Source organism: Arachis stenosperma, chromosome 5 (genome assembly GCF_014773155.1).
Source record: "Arachis stenosperma cultivar V10309 chromosome 5, arast.V10309.gnm1.PFL2, whole genome shotgun sequence".
Taxonomy (NCBI): domain Eukaryota; kingdom Viridiplantae; phylum Streptophyta; class Magnoliopsida; order Fabales; family Fabaceae; genus Arachis; species Arachis stenosperma.
The window spans coordinates 81,539,316-81,567,171 of NC_080381.1; the positions used below are offsets into that span (position 1 = coordinate 81,539,316).

At 40.9% G+C, this 27,856-nt stretch overlaps 2 non-coding genes across 2 annotated transcripts; one reads left to right on the forward strand and one right to left on the reverse strand.

The window, feature by feature from the left end:
* Positions 1-210: 210 nt before the first annotated feature.
* LOC130984639 (small nucleolar RNA R71) lies at positions 211-318 on the reverse strand. The gene has a single exon (XR_009088557.1). It is a non-coding gene; the product is annotated as a small nucleolar RNA R71 (small nucleolar RNA).
* Positions 319-27,748: 27,430 nt separating this feature from the next.
* LOC130984365 (small nucleolar RNA R71) lies at positions 27,749-27,856 on the forward strand. Its single transcript, XR_009088305.1, has one exon. It is a non-coding gene; the product is annotated as a small nucleolar RNA R71 (small nucleolar RNA).

Consider the following 27,856-nt stretch of genomic DNA (forward strand, 5'->3'; position numbering starts at 1 on the left):
CATCAGTTTTTGGCTGAGTTCTTGCAAATCTGTGACACTGTCAAGACTAATGGGGTAGACCCTGAGGTCTACAGACTTATGCTATTCCCTTTTGCTGTAAGAGACAGAGCTAGGACATGGTTGGATTCACAACCTAAAGAAAGCCTGAACTCATGGGAAAAGCTAGTCAATGCCTTCTTGGCAAAGTTCTTTCCACCTCAAAAATTGAGTAAGCTTAGAGTGGAAGTCCAATCCTTTAGACAGAAGGATGGAGAATCCCTCTATGAAGCTTGGGAAAGATACAAACAATTGATCAGAAAATGTCCTTCTGACATGCTTTCTGAATGGAGCATCATAGGTATTTTCTATGATGGTCTCTCTGAAATATCAAGATGTCTTTGGATAGCTCTGCTGGAGGATCTCTTCATTGAAGAAGACGCCTACAGAAGCTCAAGAGCTAATTGAGATGGTTGCAAATAACCAATTCATGTACACTTCTGAAAGGAATCCTGTGAACAATGGGACTAATCAGAAGAAAGGAGTCCTGAGAACCCTTCAATGGAAAAGGTGAATTACCTAGGAGAACCCTATGGAAACACCTATAATTCTTCATGGAGAAATCACCCAAATTTCTCATGGAAGAATCAAGAGAGACCTCAACAAGGTTTCATAACAATATGGTGGAAAAATAGGTTTAGCAATGGCAAGCCCCCATCATCTTCTCAGCAACAGACAGAGAATTCTAAGCAGAACCCCTCTGACTTAGCAACCATGGTCTCTGATCTGATCAAAACCACTCAAAGTTTCATGACTGAAACAAGATCCTCCATTAGGAATTGGAGGCACAAGTGGGACAACTAAGCAAGAAAGTTACTGAACTCCCTCCTAGTACTCTCCCATGCAACACAGAAGAAAATCCAAAAAGGAGAGTGCAGGCCATCAACATGGCCGAATTTGGAGAGGAGGAAGGAGAGGAAGTGAACGCCACTGAAGAAGACCTCAGTGGGCGTGCACTGACCTCCAATGAGTTCCCTAATGAGGAACCATGGGAATCTGAGGCTCAAAATGAGACCATAGAGATTCCACTGGACTACTTCTGCCATTCATGAGCTCTGATGAGTATTCTTCCTCTGAAGAGGATGAGTATGTCACGAAGAGCAAGTTGCTAAATACCTTGGAGCAATCATGAAGCTAAATGACAAGTTATTTGGAAATGAGACTTGGGAGAATGAACCTCCCTTGCTCACCAAAGAACTGGATGACTTGTCTAGGCGGAAATTACCTCAAAGAGACAAGATCCTGGGAAGTTTTCAATACCTTGTACCATAGGCACCATGACCTTCAAGAAGGTCTGTGTGACTTAGGGTCAAGTGTAAACCTCATGCCTCTCTCTGTAATGGAGAAGCAAGGGATCTTTGAGGTACAAAGCTGCAAGAATCTCACTGGAGATGGCAGACAACTCAAGAAAACAAGCTCATGGACTTGTAGAGGATGTTCTGGTAAGATTGAAGACCATTACATCCCTGCTGATTTCATAGTCCTAGAGACTGGGAAGTGCATGGATGAATCCATCACCTTGGCAGACCCTTCCTACCACGCAAAGGCTGTGATTGATGTTGATAGAGGTGAACTGATCATTCAAGTGAATGAAGAATCCTTTGTGTTAAGGCTCAAGGATATCCCTCTGTCACCATGGAGAGGAAGCATGAAGAGCTTCTCTCAAATCAGAGTCAAACAGAGCCCCCACAGTCAAACTCTAAGTTTGGTGTTGGGAGGCCACAACCAAACTCTAAGTTTGGTGTTGAACCCCCACATTCAAACTCTAAGTTTGGTGTTCGGAGGTTCCAACATTGCTCTGAGAAAATGTGAGGCTCCATGAGAGCCCTCTGTCAAGCTACTGACATTAAAGAAGCGCTTGTTGGGAGGCAACCCAATGTTATATTTTATCTATTTCTCTTTGTTATTTTATGTTTTTTGTAGGTTGATGATCATAAGAAGACACAAAATCAATTGAAAAAGCAAAAACAGAATGAAAAATAGGAAGAAAAACAGCACACCCTGGAAGAAGAACCCACTGGCGTTTAAACGCCAGTGAGGCTAGCAGTTGGGCGTTTAACGCCCAGTCTGGCACCATTCTGGGCGTTTAACGCCAGAAAGGGGCACCAGACTGGCGTTAAACGCCAGAAAAGGGCAAGAACCTGGCGTTAAATGCCAGGAATGGGCACCAACCCGGCGTTTAACGCCAGAAATGGCTCAAAACGTGATTTTGAATGCCATTTGGTGCAGGGATGACTTTTCCTTGACACCACAGGATCTGTGGACCCCACAGGATCCCCACCAACCCCACCACTCTCTCTCTCTTCTTCACCCATTCACCAATCACCTCAACTCCTCTTCCCCAAAAACCCCTCACCTATCAAATCCCTTCTTTTTCTTCACCACTCACATCCATCCTTCATAAAATCCCACCTACCTCACCATTCAAATTCAAACCACTTTCCTACCCAAACCCACCCTCACATGACCGAACCATAAGCCTCTCCTCCCCTCTATATACCCTTCTTCACCCCTTCATTTTTACACAACCTAAACACCACTTCTCCCCCTCTTTGGCCGAACACCAAAGCCATTCCCTTCTCCCTCATTTCTTCTTATTCTACTCTCTTCTTTCTTCTTTTGCTCGAGGACGAGCAAACCTTTTAAGTTTGGTGTGGTAAAAGCGTTGCTTTTTCGTTTTTCCATAACCATTTATGGCATCCAAGGCCGGAGAAACCTCTAGAAAGAGGAAAGGGAAGGCAAAAGCTTCCACCTCCGAGTCATGGGAGATGGAAAGATTCATCTCAAGGGTGCATCAAGACCACTTCTATGAAGTTGTGGCCATGAAGAAGGTGATCCCCGAGGTCCCTTTTTCACTCAAAAAGAGTGAATATCTGGAGATCCGACATGAGATCCGAAGAAGAGGTTGGGAAATTCTTACCAACCCCATTCAACAAGTCGGAATCTTAATGGTTCAAGAGTTCTATGCCAATGCATGGATCACCAACAACCATGATCAAAGTGTGAACCCGAATCCAAAGAATTATCTTACTATGGTTCGGGGGAAATACTTGGATTTTAGTCCGGAAAGTGTAAGGTTGGCATTCAATTTGCCCATGATGCAAGGAGATGAACATCCTTACACTAGAAGGGTCAACTTTGATCAAAGGTTGGACCAAGTCCTCACTGACATTTGTGAAGAGGGCGCCCAATGGAAGAGAGATTCAAGAGGGAAGCCGGTTCAATTGAGAAGGCATGACCTCAAACCCGTGGCTAGAGGACGGTTGGAGTTTATCCAACGCTCAATCATTCCCACTAGCAACCGGTCCGAAGTTACTCTAGACCGGGCCATCATGATTCATAGCATCATGATTGGAGAAGAAGTGGAAGTTCATGAGGTTATAGCCCAAGAACTCTATAAGGTGGCGGACAAGTCCTCTACCTTAGCAAGGTTAGCCTTTCCTCATCTCATTTGTCACCTCTGTTATTCAGTTGGAGTTGACATAGAAGGAGACATCCCCATTGATGAGGATAAGCCCATCACCAAGAAAAGGATGGAGCACACAAGAGACCCCACTCATCATGAGATCCCTGAGATACCTCAAGGGATACACTTTCCTCCACAAAACTATTGGGAGCAACTAAACACCTCCCTAGGAGAATTGAGTTCCAACATGGGACAATTAAGGGTGGAGCATCAAGAACACTCCATCATCCTCCATGAAATTAGAGAAGATCAAAGAATCATGAGAGAGGAGCAACAAAGACAAGGAAGAGACATTGAGGAGCTCAAGGACTCCATAGGATCTTCAAGAGGAAGAAAGAGCCGCCATCACTAAGGTGGACCCGTTCTTTAATCTCCTTGTTCTTTATTCTTCTGTTTTTCGAAAATTAATGCTTATGTTTGTCCATGTTTGTGTCTTGTGATCATTAGTGTCTTAGTGTCTATGCCTTAAAGTTATGAATGTCCTATGAATCCATCACCTTTCTTAAAAGAAAAAACGTGCTTAATTGAAAAAAAAAAGAAAGAATTGCATGAATTTTGAATTTTATAGCAGTTTAATTATTTTGATGTGGTGGCATTACTTTTGTCTTCTGAATGTATGCTTAAACAGTGCATATGTCTTTTGAATTTGTGGTTCATGAATGTTGGCTCTTGAAAGAATGATGAAAAAGGAGACATGTTACTGAGGATCTGAAAAATCATAAAAATGATTCTTGAAGCAAGAAAAAGCAGTGAATACAAAAAAAAAAGAAAAAGAAAGAGAAAAAGAAAGAAAAAGAAAGAATAAAGTTGTGATCCAAGGCAATAAGAGTGTTCTTAAGAACCCTGGACACCTCTAATTGGGGACTCTTGCAAAGCTGAGTCACAATCTGAAAAGGTTCACCCAATTATGTGTCTGTGGCATGTATGTATCCGGTGGTAATACTGGAAGACAGAGTGCTTTGGGCCACGGCCAAGACTCAATAAGTAGCTGTGTTCAAGAATCATCATACTTAACTAGGAGAATCAATAACACTATCTGGATTCTGAGTTCCTAAAGAAGCCAATCATTCTGAGTTTCAAAGGATAGAGTGAGATGCCAAAACTGTTCAGAGGCAAAAAGCTAAAAGCCCCGCTCATCTAATTAATACTGATCTTCATAGATGTTTTTGGAGTTCATTGCATATTCTCTTCTTTTTATCTTATTTGATCTTCAGTTGCTTGAGGACAAGCAACAATTTAAGTTTGGTGTTGTGATGAGCGGATAATTTGTACCCTTTTTGGCATTGTTTTTAGTATGTTTTTAGTATGATTTAGTTAGTTTTTAGTATATTTTTATTAGTTTTTAGTTAAAATTCACTTTTCTGGACTTTACTATGAGTTTGTGTGTTTTTCTGTGATTTTAGGTATTTTCTGACTGAAATTGAAGGTTCTGAGCAAAAATCTGATTCAGAGACTGAAAAGGACTGCAGATGCTGTTGGATTCTGACCTCCCTGCACTCGAAGTGGATTTTCTGGAGCTACAGAAGCCCAATTGGCGTGCTCTCAACGGCGTTGGAAAGTAGACATCCTGGGCTTTCCAGCAATATATGATAGTCCATACTTTGCCCAAGATTTGATGGCCCAAACCAGCGTTCAAAGTCACCCTCAGAAATTCCAGCGTTAAACGCTGGAACTGGCACCTAAATGGGAGTTAAACGCCCAAACTGGCATAAAAGCTGGCGTTTAACTCCAAGGAGAGTCTCTACACGAAATTGCTTCATTGCTCAGCCCAAGCACACACCAAGTGGGCCCGGAAGTGGATTTTTATGTCATTTACTCATCTCTGTACACCCTAGGCTACTAGTTTTCTATAAGTAGGACCTTTTACTATTGTATTTGACATCTTTTGATCACTTTAGATCTCTAGATCATCTTTGGACATCTAGTTCTTAGATCATTGGGAGGCTGGCCATTCGGCCATGCCTAGACCCTGTTCTTATGTATTTTCAACGGTGGAGTTTCTACACACCATAGATTAAGGTGTGGAGCTCTGCTGTACCTCGAGTATTAATGCAATTACTATTGTTCTTCTATTCAATTCCGCTTGTTCTTTGTCCAAGATATCACTTGTTCTTTAACTTGATGAATGTGATGATCCGTGACACTCATCATCATTCTCACTCATGAACAAAGTGACTGACAACCACTTCTGTTCTACAAGCAACCAAGGCTCTAGTGTTTATCTCTTGGATTCCTGATACACGATGCATGGTTGATCGCCTGACAACCGAGTGCTCGCCTAACAAACGAGCCAGCCATTCCGTGAGATCAGAGTCTTCGTGGTATAGGCGAGAACTGATGGCGGCATTCAAGAGAATCCGGAAGGTCTAACCTTGTCTGTGGTATTCTGAGTAGGATTCAATGATTGAATGACTGTGACGTGCTTCAAACTCCTAGCAGGCGGGGCGTTAGTGACAGACGCAAAAGAATCACTAGATTCTATTCCGGCCTGACCGAGAACCGACAGCTAATTAGCCATATGCTGTGACAGAGCATAGGAACATTTTCACTGAGAGGATGGGAGGTAGCCACTGACAACGGTGAAACCCTTGCATAAGCTTGCCATGGAAAGGAGTAAGAAGGATTGGATGAAGACAGTAGGAAAGCAGAGAGACGGAAGTGAAGGCATCTTCATACGCTTATCTGAAGTTCCTACCAATGAATTACATAAGTATCTCTATCTTTATCTTTATGCTTTATGCGTTTATCACCTATACCCATTTGAGTCTGCCTGACTAAGATTTACAAGGTGACCATAGCTTGCTTCATACCAACAATCTCCGTGGGATCGACCCTTACTCGCGTAAGGTTTATTACTTGGACGACCCAGTGCACTTGCTGGTTAGTTGTGCGAAGTTGTGTTTATGCCAAGGTATTGAGCACCAAGTTTTTGGGGTTCATTACCGGGGATTATGAGAGTTGTGAAAAGTATTATTCACAATTTCGCGCACCATGAGCTAATTAAGTGAATCCTTGATTAGTCTAAAATCTCATCTAACATACATACTTTGTAAAGCAAAGCTTCTTTACCTATTCTCCCATATTTTTCCCACTTTTGATGTTACATGCTCATGCATTAGTTTTAATTTTGTCCCATGTGCATTGCTTTATTTTGCATTTGGGGAATTCTTTTGTATCCCCTTTATTCAAATACTGAATTAAATTTTTTTTAATGCACATGGTAATTCAATTATGTTGATTTCACATGAGCATGCTTCCCAAAATTTTTATTTTGAAATATCTTTATTCTTTTCAACTTTCTACCTTGTTTCAATCATCCATGTTCCCATAAAGTTTCCCCACACTTAACCAATTACACAATTTCTATCTTAAGCTAACCAAGGATTCAACTTGAGATTTTTATTTTGTTTTTCTGCTTAAGGCTAGTAATGCGGTTTATAGAACAAGAGGGGATTAAAAGCTCAAGGGGCTAACAAAGGTGATGTAAAAGGTAAGCTTATTTGGGATAAGTGAGCTAAAATCAAACAATGGCCTCAATCATATGCAAGCATGCAAATATACTAAATAATAGACATATAGATTGGAACAAAATATAGATTACAATCATAGAGAAGGGAACACACAGGAATAGAATATTTATGGTTAAATAATGTAACCATATAAATAAGCTCAAAGTCTCACAGGTTGTGTGTTCTTTGGCTCAAAAACCATGTTTCAAATACAACTTCAAACAAATTTTAAAAAAAAATTTCAATTTAAATTAGTGAAATACTATAAAAATTTCTTGAAAAAGAAAATATTTCTTCAACCAAGTAGTAACTAAATGCACAAAATCAAATAAATATGCACTCAAACATGCAAATGCAACAACTAACAAGAAAAATAAACCATTGGTGTTGAGATAGAAGAGTGACTAACCCATGGAGATCAGTATCGACCTCCCCACACTTAAAAATGGCACCGTCCTCGGTGCATGCTGAGATGTGCAGGTGGACGGGTTGTTCCAACTGATGCTTTTCTTCAAGGATTGTGCAGATGGACTTGTTTGTCTCCCCTTTTAGAAGTTTCTCCCTTTTTCCGTCTTCGGTGGCTAGCCTGGAAGAAGAGAAAAAGAAGAATAGTAATACCCAAAAGTAAAGATAAGAAAATAAATGAAGTATGGGTGGGTTAATGCCAAATAATGAGGGTCTCAATTACATAGTAGCTACAACATGCAAGTGAGAAAATAGCGGAGACACATGGCATATCAATAATGTAAAAATTTTCAAAAAATGAAGGAAGAGAGTGTGGGTAAGGAGAGATAATATAAATTCAAGTCAATGCAAAAGTGATATAGGTATAAAAGATTGGCATTGATATAAATAATATTACCTAACCAGAATAAAACAAGTCACTAAGCATTCAAAATAATTCAAGAGAAGATGCAACAGTTAAATAAGAAAATTCAACACCAAAGGAAAAATAATGAATTTAGAAAAGAAGGAAGAATATACACTAAATTAAAATGCAATGAATGGAATATGCAAATAAATTAAGTAAAATAAAATAAAAGATAAGAAGAATGAGAAGGGAAAGAAGTGAGTAAGAAAGGAGGGAGGAAAAAATTAGGATTGGGGAAGAAAAGATAAGATATTTGGCATATTAGGTTAAGGTGTACGACACTGGCGACGCGGTCGCATGGGTGACGCGGCCGCGTGGTGCGTAATAAGGTCAAGCGACGCGGACGCGTGGGTCACGCAATCGCGTCACTTGATTTGTGCTAGTGGCACGAGTGCAGCCTCGCATTCGCACAACTCTCTGTTTGAATTGCATTTTGCCAAAAATCTAGGTGACACGGTCGCGTGGGTGACGCGATCGCGTGGATGGCCATTTTTGAAAGACGACACGGTCGCATGGGGCACGCGTTCGCGTGGGAGGGCTTGGGCTTCTAGCACGAGTCCAGCCCAATTCCAGAACAACTTTCGGCCATGCACCTTTTTGACGTCGATTTTCATGGCACGCGGCCGCGTGGGTGACACGGTCGCGTGGGAGGCCAAAGTTCCACATGACGCGGTCGCGTGAGCGACGCGGTCGCGTGGGGTCAAATTATGCTAATGGCGCGCCTCCAGCCACGCTCTCGCGTGACTCTCTGTTCAGTTCTTTTCTTCCCAACGCACTAGTGACCCGGACGCGTCAACGACGCTGCCTCGTCGGGTGCGTGTTTCCCCCCCTTTTTTTATGCAGGTATGTAATTATGCAGTATGCAATGCGAATGAATAATATTCAGGTTCAATTAAAAAGGAAATAAAAATAAATAACACGAAATAAAACTGAAAAAGAAACGACCATACCATGGTGGGTTGTCTCCCACCTAGCACTTTTAGTTAAAGTCCTTAAGTTGGACATTAGATGAGCTTCCTGCTATGGTGGCTTATGCTTGAATTCGTCCAGAAATCTCCACCAGTGCTTGGAATGCCAATATCCTCCGGGGTCCCAAACTAGGCATGTAAAGCTTCTGAGCATCTTCAAACAAATTTTCAGACTCCCGGGATGACGAATATCATGATAGGATCCATGATCCCAAGCTTTGCTTTTAAATCCGCCTCCGTCTTAATCTACATGATTTCATCTGGGCGGTTTAAAAAATAGATTCTCACCATGGTGACCAAACGTTCTCCGTGATCCATTCAATTGAGCATGATACCAATCCGTGCGCTTCGAGTTGAAGTGTGGAACCTTATTGAACCTTGTGCACCAGCTCTGAGTACGAGCCATTTCCCTTTTCCTCTTAAAGCCATAAAGAGCTTTAAGCTGGCCATCTGTTTCAAGCAAACCATATTCAAGTGGAAAAATAAAGATAAGAGTCAAGGATTTTACCTACTTGAAGTCTGTATTGGGTGGTAATGGCCTTGGGATCAGTGTTTTCAGTGGTTCTGCAAGATCTACTCCCTTGTGGTCTTCAGTGGATTCCTCCACTTCCTTGCAAACCTTTTCCATTCTAGCCATGTTCTGGTTAAAGTCTTCCATATCTTCCTCATCACTTGAGTCATAAATAGGAGGTTGAGAAAAGTCGACCTCTGCATCATCTTCGTATTCACTTGGGAAAGATTCTTCTGTCTCAAAGAATTCACTTGCGGGTGCAAGTTCATCACTAGGAGGACTTGACTGGTGACTATCATCATCAAGGAAACATGTGTCTTGGGTAATTCCGTCTAGTTCTTCATAAGATATCTGCATTGGAGGTTGTGCAACATCCTCTTTAGCGTCAGTTGTAACATCCTTGACGGGGTCTTCCATAACTCTGTATTCCCTAGGAGGTTCAGTATCTCCTAAATCATCAACCAACTCTTCTTCTTCTACAATGACAGCGTCCTCGACTTGTTCCTGTACGAAGTTATGCTCTATGCTGTCCACTGGAGTCTCTTGTGTCTTCTTCACAATACGTTCTTCATTAGATTCTCCACATGAAGCCATGGGGGTCTGTTGAGTAGCTGAACGTCTGGAAGATAGTTGATTTATTGCTTGCTCCAGTTGAAGAAGGGTTGTATTGAATTGGTTTAATGATTCTTCGAGGTGAACCTGTGATTCTGGCTTTGATGGATATGGGCATGGTGTATGGGGGAGTGGTGGTTCTTGGGAGTACTTGGATTGGTGTTGGGGTGGACAAGGATCATGTGGTAGTGAATAGTGAAAAGAAGCTTGTGAGTGTGGTGGTTCGAAGTTATGTTGAGAGGATGATCTCTGAGCATAGGGTGGGGCTTGTTGGTAGCTACAAGGCGGTCCACCAAATCTTTCAGCTGGGTATGCATTATAGAATGGTCGTTGTCCATGATATCTTGGAGGGTGTTGTTTCCTAAAGGGTTGATTAGATCCTCTTGGCTCCAACCATCCTTGATTGGTCTGACCTTGATGCATATTCCTGCTGTGGTTTCTATTTCCTTCAACAAAGTTAGAACCAAACTCAAAGCGAGAGGGGTGAGAATTCATAGTAGTTATGAGAAATAAGGGGGAAAAAGGAGAAACAAATAAACAAGTAAAAGAAAAATATTTTTTTTAGAAAAATATTACAATAACCAATAATAAGGCACACGTTTGCAATTCCCCGGCAACGGCGCCATTTTGACGTTAGGATTTTTGCTAGTAAAGAATTTTACAAAAATAGTCGCGTTGTAGATATAGATTCTAAACTAACAGAAATCCCTTCGTGCAAACGTTTTGGTTATCACAAGTAACAAACCCCTTTGAAATTGATAACCGAGTATTCAAACCTCGGGTCGTCTTCTCAAGAAATTGCAGGGAGGTATGTTCTTATTATTGGCTATGAAAAAGGTAAAATTGGGGGTTTTGGAATTAAGGAAGAAGTATGACAAGTAATTTAAATGATAATTAAAATAAATAAATACTGTAAAGCAAACTTTTGGCAAGGTATGAGAAATTGGAAGTCCAGACTTAGTTATTCTTAAACAATAATAATGAAAGTTGAATCTTAATTCCACTTAGTTAACCTTTGCTAAAGCAAAGGAAAGTCAAGGTACTAATTATTTTGACCTTCGAATCCTATTTATTTCCTAAGAAAAGGTTGGGATTATTGAAGTTCAATTCAATTAGCAAAGATAACAGTTATCAATTATGTTGAGCTAAGATAACCCCTGAGTTACTGATTTCTTAACCAAGACCAAAAAGGGAAAAGTAAATTAATTCTACTGGAATGAAAATATCTTCAGATTGGAAATAATCAATGGCATAAATAAAGAAGGCAATATTAAACCGAAATATCTCAAGTAACATTAAATAAGAAAATCATAACATGAATGTAGCATAAGCCAAATAGGCAACATAACTAATACAAGCAAGCATTAAAGTATCTGAGAGTAAGAGATAAATATAAAGTAAAAGAACATTGAATCTGGGATCGAGAGTCACTCCTAAAACTAAGAGAAGTCCTAAATCCTAATTTCTAAAAACCCTACCTAAATCCTAAGAGAGAAGAGAGAACCTCTCTCTCTAAAAACTACATCTAAAACATAAAAAGTGAATTATGAAAGCTTCCTTATGAATGGATGCATTCCCCCACTTTATAGCATCTAATCTGTGTGTTCTGTGCTGAAAAATGGGTCAAAAATAGCCCAGAAATCACTCCCAGCGCTTTCTGGTCCGTATAGGTCGCGGAAGAGTGACGTGGAGGCGTTGTCCACGCGTTAGCGTGGGTTGTGTTCCTGCCAAGTCATGCGGCTGCGTGATCCACGCGTTCGCATCACCTGGCATCAGGGCAGCTATGGCAAATTATATATTGTTGCGAAGCCTCGGACGTTAGCTTTCCAACGCAACTAGAACCATCTTATTTGGACCTCTGTAGCGCAAGTTATGGTCGTTTGAGTGCGAAGAGGTCAGGCTGGACAGCTTAGCAATTTCTTCAACTTCTTGTATTCCTTCCACTTTTGCATGCTTCCTTTCCATCCTCTAAGCCATTCATGCCCTGTAATCCCTGAAATCACTTAACACACATATCAAGGCATCTAATGGTAATAAGAGAGGATTAAATAAAAGAAAATAAAAGTCAAAGAAGCATGTTTTCAATCATAGAACAAATTCTGGGAAGGAATTGTAAAACATACAAATAGTATGTATAAGTGGGTAAAGAGTTGATAAAATCCACTCAATTAAGCACAAGATAAACCATAAAATAGTGGTTTATCACGCACGTCACGCGGATGTGTCATTCACGCGGACGCGTCATTCGGCGTGTTGCTTTCCCATGTGGGCGCGTCGTCCATGCCTCCGCGTCGCTTCTGCTTTTCCAATCCGTGCGTCCGTGTCACTCATGCGGGCGCGTCACTACGAATTCCTCTCTTCCGCGTGGTCGCGTCGCTGACACGTACGCGTCACTTCTCGCTGGTCATCTCCTCAATTTCTTGTATTCCTTCCATTTTTGCAAGCTTCCTTCCCAATCTCTCACTCATTCATGCCCTATAAAGCCTGAAACACTTAACACATAGATCACGGCATCGAATGGAATAAAGGGGGATTAAAATACCTACTTAAAGGTCTCCAGGAAGTAAGCTTTCAATCATGTAATAATTTTAGGAAGGAAATATAAATGCATGCTAATTATATGAGTAAGTTGGTAAAGACCATGATAAAACCACACAATTAAACACATTGTAAACCATAAAATAATGGTTTATCAACCTCCCCACACTTAAACATTAGCATGTCCTCATGCTTAGTTGAAGGAGATAGAATAAATGAGTAGGAACATGTAAAACTCATGCAATGCAATGCAACCTATACATGTGAATGCAACTATATGATTCTTGTCCACTTGATCAAGAATAAATAAGCTTTTCAAACAATGACGAACCAAGTTTCACTAATTCAATTCTCATTTATTAAGAACAGATAAAAATGCAAGAAATTAGCTCATGAAAGCGGGGAACATAGAATTTCAAGCATTGAACCCTCACTGATGATGTATGTATCTTCTAATCTCTCCAGTGTATAGGGTAATCACTCTATCCTTCTCTAATCATGCTCCCTAAATTTTGTTCATCTCCTAACCAATCAACAACATTTAATATACCAATCCAACATCATGAGGTCTTTTCAGGGTTGTAATGGGGCCAAGGTAAGGGTAAGGATACATATATGGTTAAGTGAGCTTATAAATTGAATCTTTAATTAACTCAAACTCTAACATAACCTATGTATTTTATATAACTATAGAGTTCGTACCTAGCTACCCAGAATTCTCTTTCACATTCCATACTCATGTATCAACTGTTTATTTTGATTTTATCCTACATGCATTGACCTTTGAATTCTTAACTCAACATTGGGGCAAATTTTGTCCCCTTAATTTTTTTTTTATCAATGGACATGGATTTTTTATTTTCATAGTTTCACATGAGTAGGTGTCCAAATTCCTATTATATTATCATGACATATCCCCTTATTATCTTTTGTTCCCACAATTTTCCATACTTAATTAGCACACACAATTCTATCTTAAGCTAACCAAAGATTCAAATTGGGGTATATAATTGTTTTTCCGCTTAAGGCTAGTAATGTGGTAAATTATAGAACAAATGGGATTTAAAGGCTCAAAGTGGCTCACAAAGGTAATTAAAAGGGTAGGCTTAATTTGGATAAGTGAACTAAACAATTAATGGCCTCAATCATATGCAGCATATAAATATATTAAACATTAGACATATAAGATGGAACAAAATATAGGTTACAATCATAGAGAAGTAAACACACAAGAATAAAACAAATATGGTTAAATAATGTAACCATGCATAAAGGCTCAATTCTCACAGGTTGTGTGTTCTTTAGCTTTAAAAATCATGTTCCAAATACAACTTCAAGTAATTTTAACATAAGAGTTTTAATTAAAATTAGTGAAATTTTGTTCCAAAGATAGAGTTTTAGAAGAAACTTATTGTCTTTTCAATCAAGTAGAACATGCATGCAACTAATCTATTACTATGTAATTTATCCTATTCTAAAAGAAAGAAAAACTAACTAAATATCCTAATTTATTGGTGTTTAGGGAAGAAAAATTACCTCCGGCAGTCAGGTACTGACCGACCTCCCCACACTTAAGGATTGGCACCGTCCTCGGTGCCATCTGTCAGGAACAGCGGTGGGCTGGTGGCAGTGTCTCCACAGTCGGGACCGTCGCGGCTCCCTGTGCTGGTGAAAGAAGTGGAGTCCGGAGTGCCTGGATCGTCATCGGGTCGGTGATTGCCTGTAAGTAGCTCCTTGAGGTGGTGGTTGCAGCACTCTCGGAGCTTTGCTTTCTTTTCTTGTTGCTCTCTTCGTTCCCTTCCTTTTGGTAGGTTTAGGGGTAGCTTTCTCTTTGCCTTTCTTAGTGGCCAATCTGAAAAAGGGAAGAGAAAGTAAGTTAAATCCAAAGAGATAAAGCAAGGAAGGGGATTGAGTAAGTGATAATCAGTGCACGGTAAAGATGAATGAAATAAATACATGGTTATGACAACATGTGAAAGGATCACTAAAGGGAATAGAATAAGTGCATGATAGGGTAAGTAGATGCAAGATGATTATTGGCATGCCGGCAAGGGCATGAGTAGCATAGATCAAGCATCACTTCGTAACAAACTATCACGTTTGTATTGGCAATTAAATGCAATTAATAAAATAATAAAGGGAATTTGTGAAAAACATGCATTGAATAGTAGAATAGGATAATGTAGAAAAGTGCATAATGCCATACGGCCTTTTTCACAAACACACAGCATGCATGGTAAATAATCCAATGAAAATAATAAATTAAACATGCAAGCAACCCCTTTAAAAATATAATTGCCAAATAATTAAGAAACAATCTACAATGACTAAATAAGTTTCCAACACCAATAAAAAGGAAAAAGAAAAAGAAAACATATGCAATGAAAGTAAAAAGAAAGAGAAAGGAAGAAGAAAACATAAATAAAGAAGAAGAATAGAAAAGTAAAGAGGGAAGAAGAAAAGAAAAACCTTGATAATGGTGGTGAGAGAGAGAAAGAGTAGAAGGGGAGAATAAGGGAAGAAGGAAGAAGGGGAGGGAGAAAGAAAGGGAGGGAAAAGAAAAAGTAGGATTGGGGGAAGAGAAAGATAAGATATTTGGCAATTTAGGATAAGTTGTGCGGCGCAAGCAACGCGGACGTGCGAGTGACACGTTCGCGCGAATGCGCATTAATTGAATCGATGCGGACGCGTCGGTCACGCGGACGCGTGACACATGTTATGCTACTAGCGCGAGGGCAGCCTCGCACTCGCACAACTCTCTGTTCGAATTTTTATTTTTGGCAAATATTGGGCGACGCGAACGCGTGGGTCATGCGCTCGTGTGAGTGGCTAGTAGAGGGATATGACACGGACGCGCAAGCCATGCGTCCGCGTGGAAAGAATTTGTGCGTTCAGCACCGATCCAACACCACTCTAGCACAACTTTCGGTCGTGCACCCATGTTACGTCGAATTTTAGGGCACGCGGCCGCGTGGGAGGCCAGTTTTCGCACTTGACGCGGACGCGTCAACGACGTGGTCGCGTGGGATGATTTGTGCCAAAGGCACGCCTCCAGCCACGCTCTCGCGTGACTCTCTGTTTAATTCCCCTTTCTTCAAAACGCACTAGTGACGTGGACGCGTCAGCGACGCTGTCGCGTCGCGTGCGTGCTTTTTTTGTTTTTTTTAGCATGTAAATGCAGATGCATGAAATGTACTAAGAAAGAGAAAAGTTATTGAATGTGAAAATAAAAACAAAGAAAGGAACGATCATACCATGGTGGGTTGTCTCCCACCTAGCACTTTGCTTTAACGTCCGTAAGTTGGACGCTCCACTTGCTCAGTCTTTGGCTATGTGGGGATCTTCCAAGAGGAAGATCTCAAGCTCCTTGTTTTTCTTCATCTTCTCGCCATGGTACAGCTTTAAGCGATGTCCATTAACCTTGATAAGTTCGGAGCTGGAAGGGTGACTAAGGTGATAAACTCCGTACGGTTCGGCTTTCTCTACTCTGTATGGACCTTCCCATCTTGATTGCAACTTGCCTAGCATGAGCCTCAGTCGAGATTTGTAAAGGAGGACTAAGTCTCCAGGTTGGAATTCTTTCCTCTTGATGTGCTGATCATGTATAGCCTTCATCTTCTCCTTGTATAGTCTTGAGTTCTCATAAGCCTCTAGGCGAAGGCTTTCCAGTTCTAGTAGTTGTAACTTCCGTTCAGCTCCGGCTCTCTCGGTACCCATGTTGCACTCCTTTACTGCCCAAAAAGCTTTGTGCTCTATTTCAACTGGAAGATGACAAGCTTTTCCATAAACCAAGCGGAAAGGGCTCATTCCAATGGGTGTCTTGTACGCTGTTCTGTATGCCCAGAGTGCATCCTGTAGCCTGGTGCTCCAGTCTCTTCTATGAGGTTTGACTATCTTCTGCAAGATACGCTTTATCTCTCTGTTTGACACCTCGGCTTGCCCATTAGTCTGAGGGTGGTAGGCAGTCGCAACTTTATGAATGATCCCATGCTTCTTCAGTAATCCTGTTAGTCTCCTGTTACAGAAATGGGTGCCTTGATCGCTCACGATTGCTCGTGGTGATCCAAAGCGACAAATAATGTGGTTTCTAACAAAGGAAACAACAGTGTTAGCATCATCAGTACGGGTAGGAATTGCTTCCACCCATTTAGAAACATAATCTACAGCTAACAGTATATAGAGGTGACCATTAGAATTTGGAAATGGACCCATGAAGTCAATGCCCCAAACATCAAAAATTTTACAGAAAAGCATAATTTGTTGAGGCATTTCATCCCTCTGGGATATATTACCAAACTTTTGGCATGGGGGCACAGGATTTACAAAATTCAGCAGCGTCTTTAAAAAGGGTGGGCCACCAGAATCCACAGTCTAAGATTTTTCTAGCTGTTCTTTAAGGGCCAAAATGTGCTCCACTCTCAGATGAGTGACAGGCCTCTAAAATAGACTGGAATTCTGATTGAGGCACACACCTTCTAATTACCTGGTCAGTGCCACATCTCCACAAATATGTGTCATCCCATATATAATATTTAGACTCGCTTTTCAGCTTGTCTCTTTGGTGCTTAGTAAAGTGTGGAGGGAAAGTGCGGCTAACTAGATAATTAGCTACAGGTGCATACCAAGGGATTACCTCAGATACTGCTTGTAAGTTATCAAATGGAAAATTATCAGCTATAGGAGTGGAGTCATCCTTAGTGTGTTCAAGGCGACTCAAGTGGTCTGCCACTAGATTCTGGGTACCACTCCTATCCTTTATTTCTAAATCAAATTCTTGTAGTAATAGTATCCAACGTATAAGCCTTGGTTTGGATTCCTTTTTAGCTAATAAATACTTTAGAGCTGCGTGGTCTGAATACACTACTACCTTAGTACCAAGTAAATAGGTTCGAAATTTATCCAGAGCAAAAACAATAGCAAGAAGCTCTTTTTCAGTAGTAGTGTAGTTAGACTGAGCGGCGTCTAAAGTTTTAGACGCATAAGCAATAACAAAAGGGTCCTTACCTTCACGCTGAGCCAGTGCTGCTCCTACTGCATGGTTGGAAGCATCGCACATGATTTTGAATGGCTGGCTCCAGTCTGGTCCTCTCATAATTGGAGCTTGAGTCAGGGCAGTTTTCAGCTTATCAAATGCTTGTTTGCAATCCTCATTGAACTCGAACTCAATATCCTTCTGCAGTAACTTGGATAGGGGAAGTGCTACCTTACTAAAGTCCTTAATGAATCTTCGGTAAAAACCTGCATGTCCAAGGAACGAACGGACTTCCCTCACAGAAGAGGGGTAAGGTAAACTAGAAATAACATACACCTTTGCTGGATCTACAGAAATACCAGTATTAGATACAACATGTCCCAGTACGATTCCTTGTTTAACCATAAAATGACATTTTTCAAAATTCAATACAAGGTTTGTACTGACACATCTATCTAATACTCTAGATAAACTATCCAAGCAAAGGTTAAAAGAATCACCATAAACGCTAAAATCATCCATAAAAACTTCCATATAGTCCTCAATAAGGTCAGAGAAAAGACTCATCATGCACCTTTGGAAAGTAACTAGTGCATTGCACAAGCCAAAGGGCATTCTCTTGTAAGCATAGGTCCCAAAAGGACAAGTAAAAGTAGTCTTTTCTTGATCCTCAGGAGCTATATGAATTTAGAAATATCTTGTATAACCATCTAAAAAGCAATAATGTGATTTATCTGATAGGCGATCCAGCATTTGATCAATGAATGGAAGAGGATAGTGATCCTTACAAGTGGCTTGATTGAGACGCCTGTAATCAATGCAGACCCTCTAGGCGTTCTGAACTCTGGTAGCTATGAGCTCTGGTGGACGAAATTGTGATCATCAACAATGGCTCCAAAGGCTTGGTGCTCTCAAACGTGAATCACACTTTGTCACAACTCCGCACAACTAACCAGCAAGTGTACTAGGTCGTCCAAGTAATACCTTACGTGAGTAAGGGTCGATCCCATAGAGATTGTTGGTGGTCAACTTGTAAATCTCAGTCAGGCGGATTCAAATTGATAGTGATTTTCGGAAAATATAAAGAGATACTTAATTAAATAATAAAGGATAGAAATACTTATGTAAATTCATTGGTGGGAATTTCAGATAGGTGTATGGAGGTGCTGTGTTCCTTTTGAATCTCTGCTTTCTTACTGCTTTTATCCCATTTTTATCACTCCCTTCTATGGCAAGCTGTATGTAGGGCATCACCATTGTCAATGGCTACATCCCATCCTCTCAGTGAAAATGGTCCAAATGCTCTGTCACAGCACGGCTAATCATTTGTCGGTTCTCGATCATGTTGGAATAGAATCCCTTGATTCTTTTGCGTTTGTCATCATGCCCAGCAATCACGAGTTTGAAGCTCGTCACAGTCATTCAATTTCGGAATCCTACTCAGAATACCACAGACAAGGTTAGACTTTTCGGATTCCCATGAATGCCTCCATCAATTCTAGCTTATACCACGAAGATTCTGATTAAGGAATCCAAGAGATATGCGCCCGGTCTAAGGTAGAACGGAAGTGGTCATCAGTCACGCGTTCATAGGTGAGAATGATGATGAGTGTCACAGATCATCACATTCATCATGTTGAAGTGCAACGAATATCTTAGAATAGGAACAAGTCGAATTGAATGGAAAATAGTAATTGCATTGAAACATGAGGTACAGCAGAGCTCCACACCCTTAAATCTATGGTGTGCAGAAACTCCACTGTTGAAAATATATAAGTGATGAAGGTCTAGGCATGGCCGAGAGGCCAGCCCTCAAAACATGATCACAGGACCAAAAATACAATCCAGGATATCTAATAAACTAGTAAAAAGCTCTATTTATACTAAACTAGCTACTAGGGTTTACAAAGATAAGTAATTGATGCATAAATTCACTTCCGGTGCCCACTTGGTGTGTGCTTGGGTTGAGCTTGATCTATCCACGAGCTGAGGCTTCTCTTGGAGTTGAACGCCAAGTTGTAACGTGTTTTGGGCGTTCAACTCTGGTTCGTGACGTGTTTCTGGCGTTTCACTCCAGAATGCAGCATGGAACTGGCGTTGAGCGCCAGTTTACGTCGTCAAATCGCAAACAAAGTATGGACTATTATATAATGCTGGAAATCCCTGGATGTCTACTTTTCAACGCCATTAAGAGCGCGCCATTTGGAGTTCTGTAGCTCCAAAAAATCCATTTCAAGTGCAGGGAGGTGAGATTCCAACAGCATCAGCAGTCCTTTGTCAGCCTCCTATCAGAGTTTTGCTCAGGTCCCTCAATTTCAGCCAGAAAATACCTGAAATCACAGAAAAATACACAAACTCATAGTAAAGTCCATAAATGTGAATTTAGCATAAAAACTAATGAAAATATCCCTAGAAGTAACTAGATCATACTAAAAACTACCTAAAAACAATGCCAAAAAGCATATAAATTATCCGCTCATCACAACACCAAACTTAAATTGTTGCTTGTCCCCAAGCAACTGAAAATCAATTAGGATAAAAGAAGAGAATATACTATAAATCCCAAAATATCAATGAATATTAATTCTAATTAGATGAGCGGGACTTGTAGCTTTTTGCTTCTGAACAGTTTTGGCATCTCACTTTTTCCTTTGAAGTTTAGAATGATTGGCTTCTATAGGAACTTAGAATTTTAGATAGTGTTATTGATTCTCCTAGTTAAGTTTGTTGATTCGTGGCCCTAAGTATTTTGTTTTCCAGTATTACCACCGGATACATAAATGCCACAGACACATGACTGGGTGAACCTTTTCAGATTGTGACTCAGCTTTGCTAGAGTCCCCAGTTAGAGGTGTCCAGAGCTCTTAAGCACGCTCTTTTTGCCTTAGATCACGACTTTAACCACTCAGTCTCAAGCTTTTCACTTGGACCTTCATGACACAAGCACATGGTTATGGACAACTTGATTTAGCCACTTAGGCCTGGATTTTATTTCCTTGGGCCCTCCTATCCATTGATGCTCAAAGCCTTGGATCCTTTTACCCTTGCCTTTTGGTTTTAAGGGCTACTGGCTTTTTCTGCTTGCTTTTTCTTTTTCTTTCTATTTTTTTTTTTGCCATTTTTTTTTCGCAAGCTTTTGCTTTTTCACTGCTTTTTCTTGCTTCAAGAATCAATTTCATGATTTTCATATTGTCAAATAACATTTTTCTTTGTTCATCATTCTTTCAAGAGCCAACAATTTTAACATTCATAAACAACAAGATCAAAAATATGCACTATTCAATCATTCATTCAAAAAATAAAAAGTATTGTCACCACATCAATATAATTAAATTAAATTCAAGGATAAATTTGAAAGTTATGTACTTCTTGTTCTTTTGAATTAGAAACATTTTTCTTTTAAGAGAGGTGAAGGATTCATGGAATTTATTTATAACTTTAAGACATAGTTACTAACTACTAATGATCATGAAGTAGAGACACAAAACATAGATAAACATATAGCATAAAAATCGAAAAACAGAGAAATAAGAACAAGGAATGAATCCACCTTAGTGGCGTCTTCTTCTTGAAGGACCAATGATGTCCTTAAGCTCTTCTATGTCTCTTCCTTGCTTTTGTTGCATGATCCCTAGTGATTTTGGTGTTCCTATCTTAGTTGCTTCCAATAATTATGTGGAGGAACATGTATCCCCTGAGGTATCTCAGGGATTTCTTGATGAGAGAATTCCTCATGCTCTCTTGATGTGCAGTCAAATGCTCTTCTACTGAGCTATGGACCCTTGAGATGAATCTCTCCATCTCCCATGACTCGGAGGTGGAAGCTTTTGTCTTCCCTTTCCCTTTTCTAGAGGATTCTCTGGCCTTAGGTGCCATCAATGGTAATGGAAAAACAAAAAAGCTTATGCTTTTACCACACCAAACTTAAAATATTGCTCGCCCTCGAGCAAGAGAAGAAAAAAAGAAGAAGAAGAAGAAAATATAGAGGAGAGGGGGAGAGGTGTATTCGGCCAAGAAGGAGAAGAGAGGTGTGTGTTGTGTGAGAATTAAGGAGAATGGAGGGGTTTATATAGGGAAGTGAGAGAGGGTAGGTTCGGCCATTTTAGGGTGCGTTTGGGTGGGAAAGATTTTTGAATTTTGAAGGTAGGTGGGGTTTATGGGGAAGAGTGGATGGATGTAAGTGGTGAAGGGGGTAATTGGGAAGAGAGATTGAGGTGATTGGTGAAGGGTTTTTGGGAAAGTGTGTTATAGGATTAATTAGGAGGTAAGGTGGGAATATGTTATGAGGTGATCCTGTGGGGTCCACAGATCCTGAGGTATCAAGGATTTACATCCCTGCACAATTAGGCATGTAAAATGCCTTAGCATACTGGTGTGCGAAATTGTGATCACTACTTTTCACAACTCAAATAATCCCTAGTAATGGCCCCAAGAACTTGGTGCTCAATACCATGGCATAAACACAACTTTGCACAACTAACCAGCAAGTGCACTGGGTCGTCCAAGTAATAAACCTTACGCGAGTAAGGGTCGATCCCACGGAGATTGTTGGTATGAAGCAAGCTATGGTCACCTTGTAAATCTTAGTCAGGCAGACTCAAATGGGTATAGTGATATACGAATAAAGCATAAAGATAAAGATAGATGTACTTATGTAATTCATTGGTAGGAACTTCAGATAAGCGTATGAAGATGCCTTCCCTTCCGTCTCTCTGCTTTCCTACTGTCTTCATCCAATCCTTCTTACTCCTTTCCATGGCAAGCTTATGCAAGGGTTTCACCGTTGTCAGTGGCTACCTCCCATCCTCTCAGTGAAAACGTTCCTATGCTCTGTCACAGCATAGGCTAATCAGCTGTCGGTTCTCGGTCAGGCCGGAATAGAATCCAGTGATTCTTTTGCGTCTGTCACTAACGCCCCGCCTGCTAGGAGTTTGAAGCACGTCACAGTCATTCAATCATTGAATCCTACTCAGAATACCACAGACAAGGTTAGACCTTCCGGATTCTCTTAAATGCCGCCATCAGTTCTAGCCTATACCACGAAGACTCTGATCTCACGGAATGGCTGGCTCATTTGTCAGGCGAGCACTCGGTTGTCAGGCGATCAACCATGCATCGTGTATCAGGAATCCAAGAGATATTCACCCAATCTAAGGTAGAACGGAGGTGGTTGTCAGTCACACGTTCACAGGTGAGAATGATGATGAGTGTCACGGATCATCACATTCATCAAGTTGAAGAACAAGTGATATCTTGGACAAAGAACAAGCGGAATTGAATAGAAGAACAATAGTAATTGCATTAATACTCGAGGTACAGCAGAGCTCCACACCTTAATCTATGGTGTGTAGAAACTCCACCGTTGAAAATACATAAGAACAAGGTCTAGGCATGGCCGAATGGCCAGCCTCCCAATGATCTAAGATAGCATAAAATGAAGATAGCTACCCCCGATATCTCAATACAATAGTAAAAGGTCCTACTTATAGAAAACTAGTAGCCTAGGGTGTACAGAGATGAGTAAATGACATAAAAATCCACTTCCGGGCCCACTTGGTGTGTGCTTGGGCTGAGCAATGAAGCAATTTCGTGTAGAGACTCTTCTTGGAGTTAAACGCCAGCTTTTATGCCAGTTTGGGCGTTTAACTCCCATTTAGGTGCCAGTTCCGGCGTTTAACGCTGGAATTCCTGAGGGTGACTTTGAATGCCGGTTTGGGCCATCAAATCTTGGGCAAAGTATGGACTATCATATATTTCTGGAAAGCCCAGGATGTCTACTTTCCAACGCCGTTGAGAGCGCGCCAATTGGGCTTCTGTAGCTCCAGAAAATCCACTTCGAGTGCAGGGAGGTCAGAATCCAACAGCATCTGCAGTCCTTTTCAGTCTCTGGATCAGATTTTTGCTCAGGTCCCTCAATTTCAGCCAGAAAATACCTGAAATCACAGAAAAACACACAAACTCATAGTAAAGTCCAGAAAAGTGAATTTTAACTAAAAACTAATAAAAATATACTAAAAACTAACTAGATCATACTAAAAACATACTAAAAACAATGCCAAAAAGCGTACAAATTATCCGCTCATCACAACACCAAACTTAAATTGTTGCTTGTCCCCAAGCAACTAAAAATCAAATAAGATAAAAAGAAGAGAATATGCAATGAATTCCAAAAACATCTATGAATATCAGTATTAATTAGATGAGCGGGGCTTTTAGCTTTTTGCCTCTGAATAGTTTTGGCATCTCACTCTATCCTTTGCAACTCAGAATGATTGGCTTCTTTAGGAACTCAGAATCCAGATAGTGTTATTGATTCTCCTAGTTAAGTATGATGATTCTTGAACACAGCTACTTTATGAGTCTTGGCCGTGGCCCAAAGCACTCTGTCTTCCAGTATTACCACCGGATACATACATGCCACAGACACATAATTGGGTGAACCTTTTCAGATTGTGACTCAGCTTTGCTAGAGTCCCCAATTAGAGGTGTCCAGGGTTCTTAAGCACACTCTTTTTGCCCTTGGATCACAACTTTATTTTCTCTTTCTTTTTTTTTCGGTTTTTTTTTTCGCCTCTTCTTCTTTTTTTTGTTTTGTATTCACTGCTTTTTCTTGCTTCAAGAATCATTTTTAATGATTTTTCAGATCCTCAGTAACATGTCTCCTTTTTCATCATTCTTTCAAGAGCCAACATTCATGAACCACAAATTCAAAAGACATATGCACTGTTTAAGCATACATTCAGAAGACAAAAGTAATGCCACCACATCAAAATAATTAAACTGCTATAAAATTCAAAATTCATGCAATTCTTTTTCTTTTTCAATTTAAGAACATTTGTTTATTTAAGAAAGGTGATGGATTCATAGGACATTCATAACTTTAAGGCATAGACACTAAGACACTAATGATCACAAGACACAAACATGGACAAACATAAGCATTAATTTTCGAAAAACAGGAAATAAAGAACAAGGGAGATGAAAGAACGGGTCCACCTTAGTGATGGCGGCTCTTTCTTCCTCTTGAAGATCCTATGGAATGCTTGAGCTCCTCAATGTCTCTTCCTTGTCTTTGTTGCTCCTCTCTCATGATCCTTTGATCTTCTCTAATTTCATGGAGGATGATGGAGTGTTCTTGATGCTCCACCCTTAGTTGTCCCATGTTGGAACTCAGTTCTCCTAGGGAGGTGTTCAGTTGCTCCCAATAGTTTTGTGGAGGAAAGTGCATCTCTTGAAGCATCTCAAGGATCTCATGATGAGTGGGGTCTCTTGTGTGCTCCATCCTTTTCTTAGTGATGGGCTTATCCTCATCAATGGCGATGTCTCCCTCTATGTCAACTCCAACAGAATAACAGAGGTGACAAATGAGATGAGGAAAGGCTAACCTTGCTAAGGTAGAGGACTTGTCCGCCACCTTATAGAGTTCTTGGGCTATAACCTCATGAACTTCCACTTCTTCTCCAATCATGATGCTATGAATCATGATAGCCCGGTCTATGGTAACTTCGGACCGGTTGCTAGTGGGGATGTTTGAGCGTTGGATGAACTCCAACCATCCTCTAGCTACGGGCTTGAGGTCATGCCTTCTCAATTGAACCGGCTTCCCTCTTGAATCTCTCCATCTCCCATGACTCGGAGGTGGAAGCTTTTGCCTTCCCTTTCCTCTTTCTAGAGGTTTCTCCGGCCTTGGATGCCATAAATGGTTATGGAAAAATGAAAAAGCAACGCTTTTACCACACCAAACTTAAAAGGTTTGCTCGTCCTCGAGCAAAAGAAGAAAGAAGAGAGTAGAAGAAGAAGAAATGAGGAAGAAGGGAATGGCTTTTGTGTTCGGCCAAAGAGGGGGAGAAGTGGTGTTTAGGTTGTGTGAAAATGAAGGGGTGAAGAAGGGTTTATATAGGAGAGGGGGAAGGGTAACGTTCGGTCAAGTGAGGGTGGGTTTGGGTGGGAAAGTGGTTTGAATTTCAATGGTGAGGTAGGTGGGGTTTTATGAAGAATGGATGTGAGTGGTGAAGAGAAAGATGGGAGTTGATAGGTAAAGGGTTTTTGGGGAAGAGGTATTGAGGTGATTGGTGAATGGGGAAGAAGAGAGAGAGTGGTGGGGTTGGTGGGGATCCTGTGGGGTCCACAGATCCTGTGGTGTCAAGGAAAAGTCATCCCTGCACCAAATGGCAAGCAAAATCACGTTTTGAGCCAATTCTGGCGTTAAACGCCGGGCTGGTGCCCATTTCTGGCGTTTAACGCCAGGTTCTTACCCTTTTCTGGCGTTTAACGCCAGTCTGGTGCCCCTTTCTGGCGTTAAACGCCCAGAATGGTGCCAGACTGGGCGTTAAACGCCCAACTGCTACTCTTACTGGCGTTTAAACGCCAGTAAGTTCTTCCTCCAGGGTGTGCTGTTTTTCTTCCTGTTTTTCATTCTGTTTTTGTTTTTTCAATTGATTTTGTGACTTCTCATGATCATCAACCTACAAAATAAAATAGAATAACAAAAGAAAATAGATAACATATAACATTGGGTTGCCTCCCAACAAGCGCTTCTTTAATGTCAGTAGCTTGACAGATGGCTCTCATGGAGCCTCACATTTTCTCAGAGCAATGTTGGAACCTCCCAACACCAAACTTAGAGTTTGAATGTGGGGGTTCAACACCAAACTTAGAGTTTGGTTGTGGCCTCCCAACACCAAACTTAGAGTTTGACTGTGGGGGCTCTGTTTGACTCTGATTTGAGAGAAGCTCTTCATGCTTCCTCTCCATGGTGACAGAGGGATATCCTTGAGCCTTAAACACAAAGGATTCTTCATTCACTTGAATGATCAGTTCGCCTCTATCAACATCAATCACAGCCTTTGCTGTGCTAGGAAGGGTCTGCCAAGGATGATGGTTTCATCCATGCACTTCCCAGTCTCTAGGACTATGAAATCAGCAGGGATGTAATGGTCTTCAATCTTCACCAAAACATCCTCTACAAGTCCATGAGCTTGTTTTCTTGAGTTGTCTGCCATCTCTAATGAGATTCTTGCAGCTTGCACCTCAAAGATCCCTAGCTTCTCCATTACAGAGAGAGGCATGAGGTTTACACTTGACCCTAAGTCACACAGAGCCTTCTTGAAGGTCATGGTGCCTATGGTACAAGGTATTGAAAACTTCCCAGGATCTTGTCTCTTTTGAGGTAATTTCTGCCTAGACAAGTCATCCAGTTCTTTGGTGAGCAAAGGGGGTTCATTCTCCCAAGTCTCATTTCCAAATAACTTGTCATTTAGCTTCATGATTGCTCCAAGGTATTTAGCAACTTGCTCTTCAGTGACATACTCATCCTCTTCAGAGGAAGAATACTCATCAGAGCTCATGAAAGGCAGAAGTAAATCCAATGGAATCTCTATGGTCTCATTTTGAGCCTCAGATTCCCATGGTTCCTCATTGGGAAACTCAATGGAGGTCAGTGCACGCCCATTGAGATCTTCCTCAGTGGCGTTCACTTCCCCTCCTTCCTCTCCAAATTCGGCCATGTTGATGGCCTTGCACTCTCCTTTTGGATTTTCTTCTGTATTGCTTGGGAGAGTACTAGGAGGGAGTTCAGTAACTTTCTTGCTCAGCTGTCCCACTTGTGCCTCCAAATTCCTAATGGAGGACCTTGTTTCAGTCATGAAACTTTGAGTGGTTTTGATTAGCTCAGAGACCATAGTTGCTAAGTCAGAGGGGTTCTGCTTAGAATTCTCTGTCTATTGCTGAGAAGATGATGGAAAAGGCATGCCTTTGCTAAACCTGTTTCTTCCACCATTATTGTTGTTAAAACCTTGTTGAGGTCTTTCTTGATTCTTCCATGAGAAATTTGGGTGATTTCTCCATGAAGAATTATAGGTGTTTCCATAGGGTTCTCCTAGGTAATTCACCTCTTCCATTGAAGGGTTCTCAGGATCATAAGCTTCTTCTTCAGATGAAGCGTCCTTAGTACTGCTTGGTGCATTTTGCATTCCAGACAGACTTTGAGAGATCAAATTGACTTGTTGAGTCAATATCTTATTCTGAGCCAGAATGGCATTCAGAGTATCAATCTCAAGAACTCCTTTCTTCTGATTAGTCCCATTGTTCACAGGATTCCTTTCAGAAGTGTACATGAATTGGTTATTTGCAACCATTTCAATTAGCTCTTGAGCTTCTGTAGGCGTCTTCTTCAAATGAAGAGATCCTCCAGCAGAGCTATCCAAAGACATCTTGGATAGTTCAGAGAGACCATCATAGAAAATACCTATGATGCTCCATTCAGAAAGCATGTCAGAAGGACATTTTCTAATCAATTGTTTGTATCTTTCCCAAGCTTCATAGAGGGATTCTCCATCCTTTTGTCTGAAGGTTTGGACTTACACTCTAAGCTT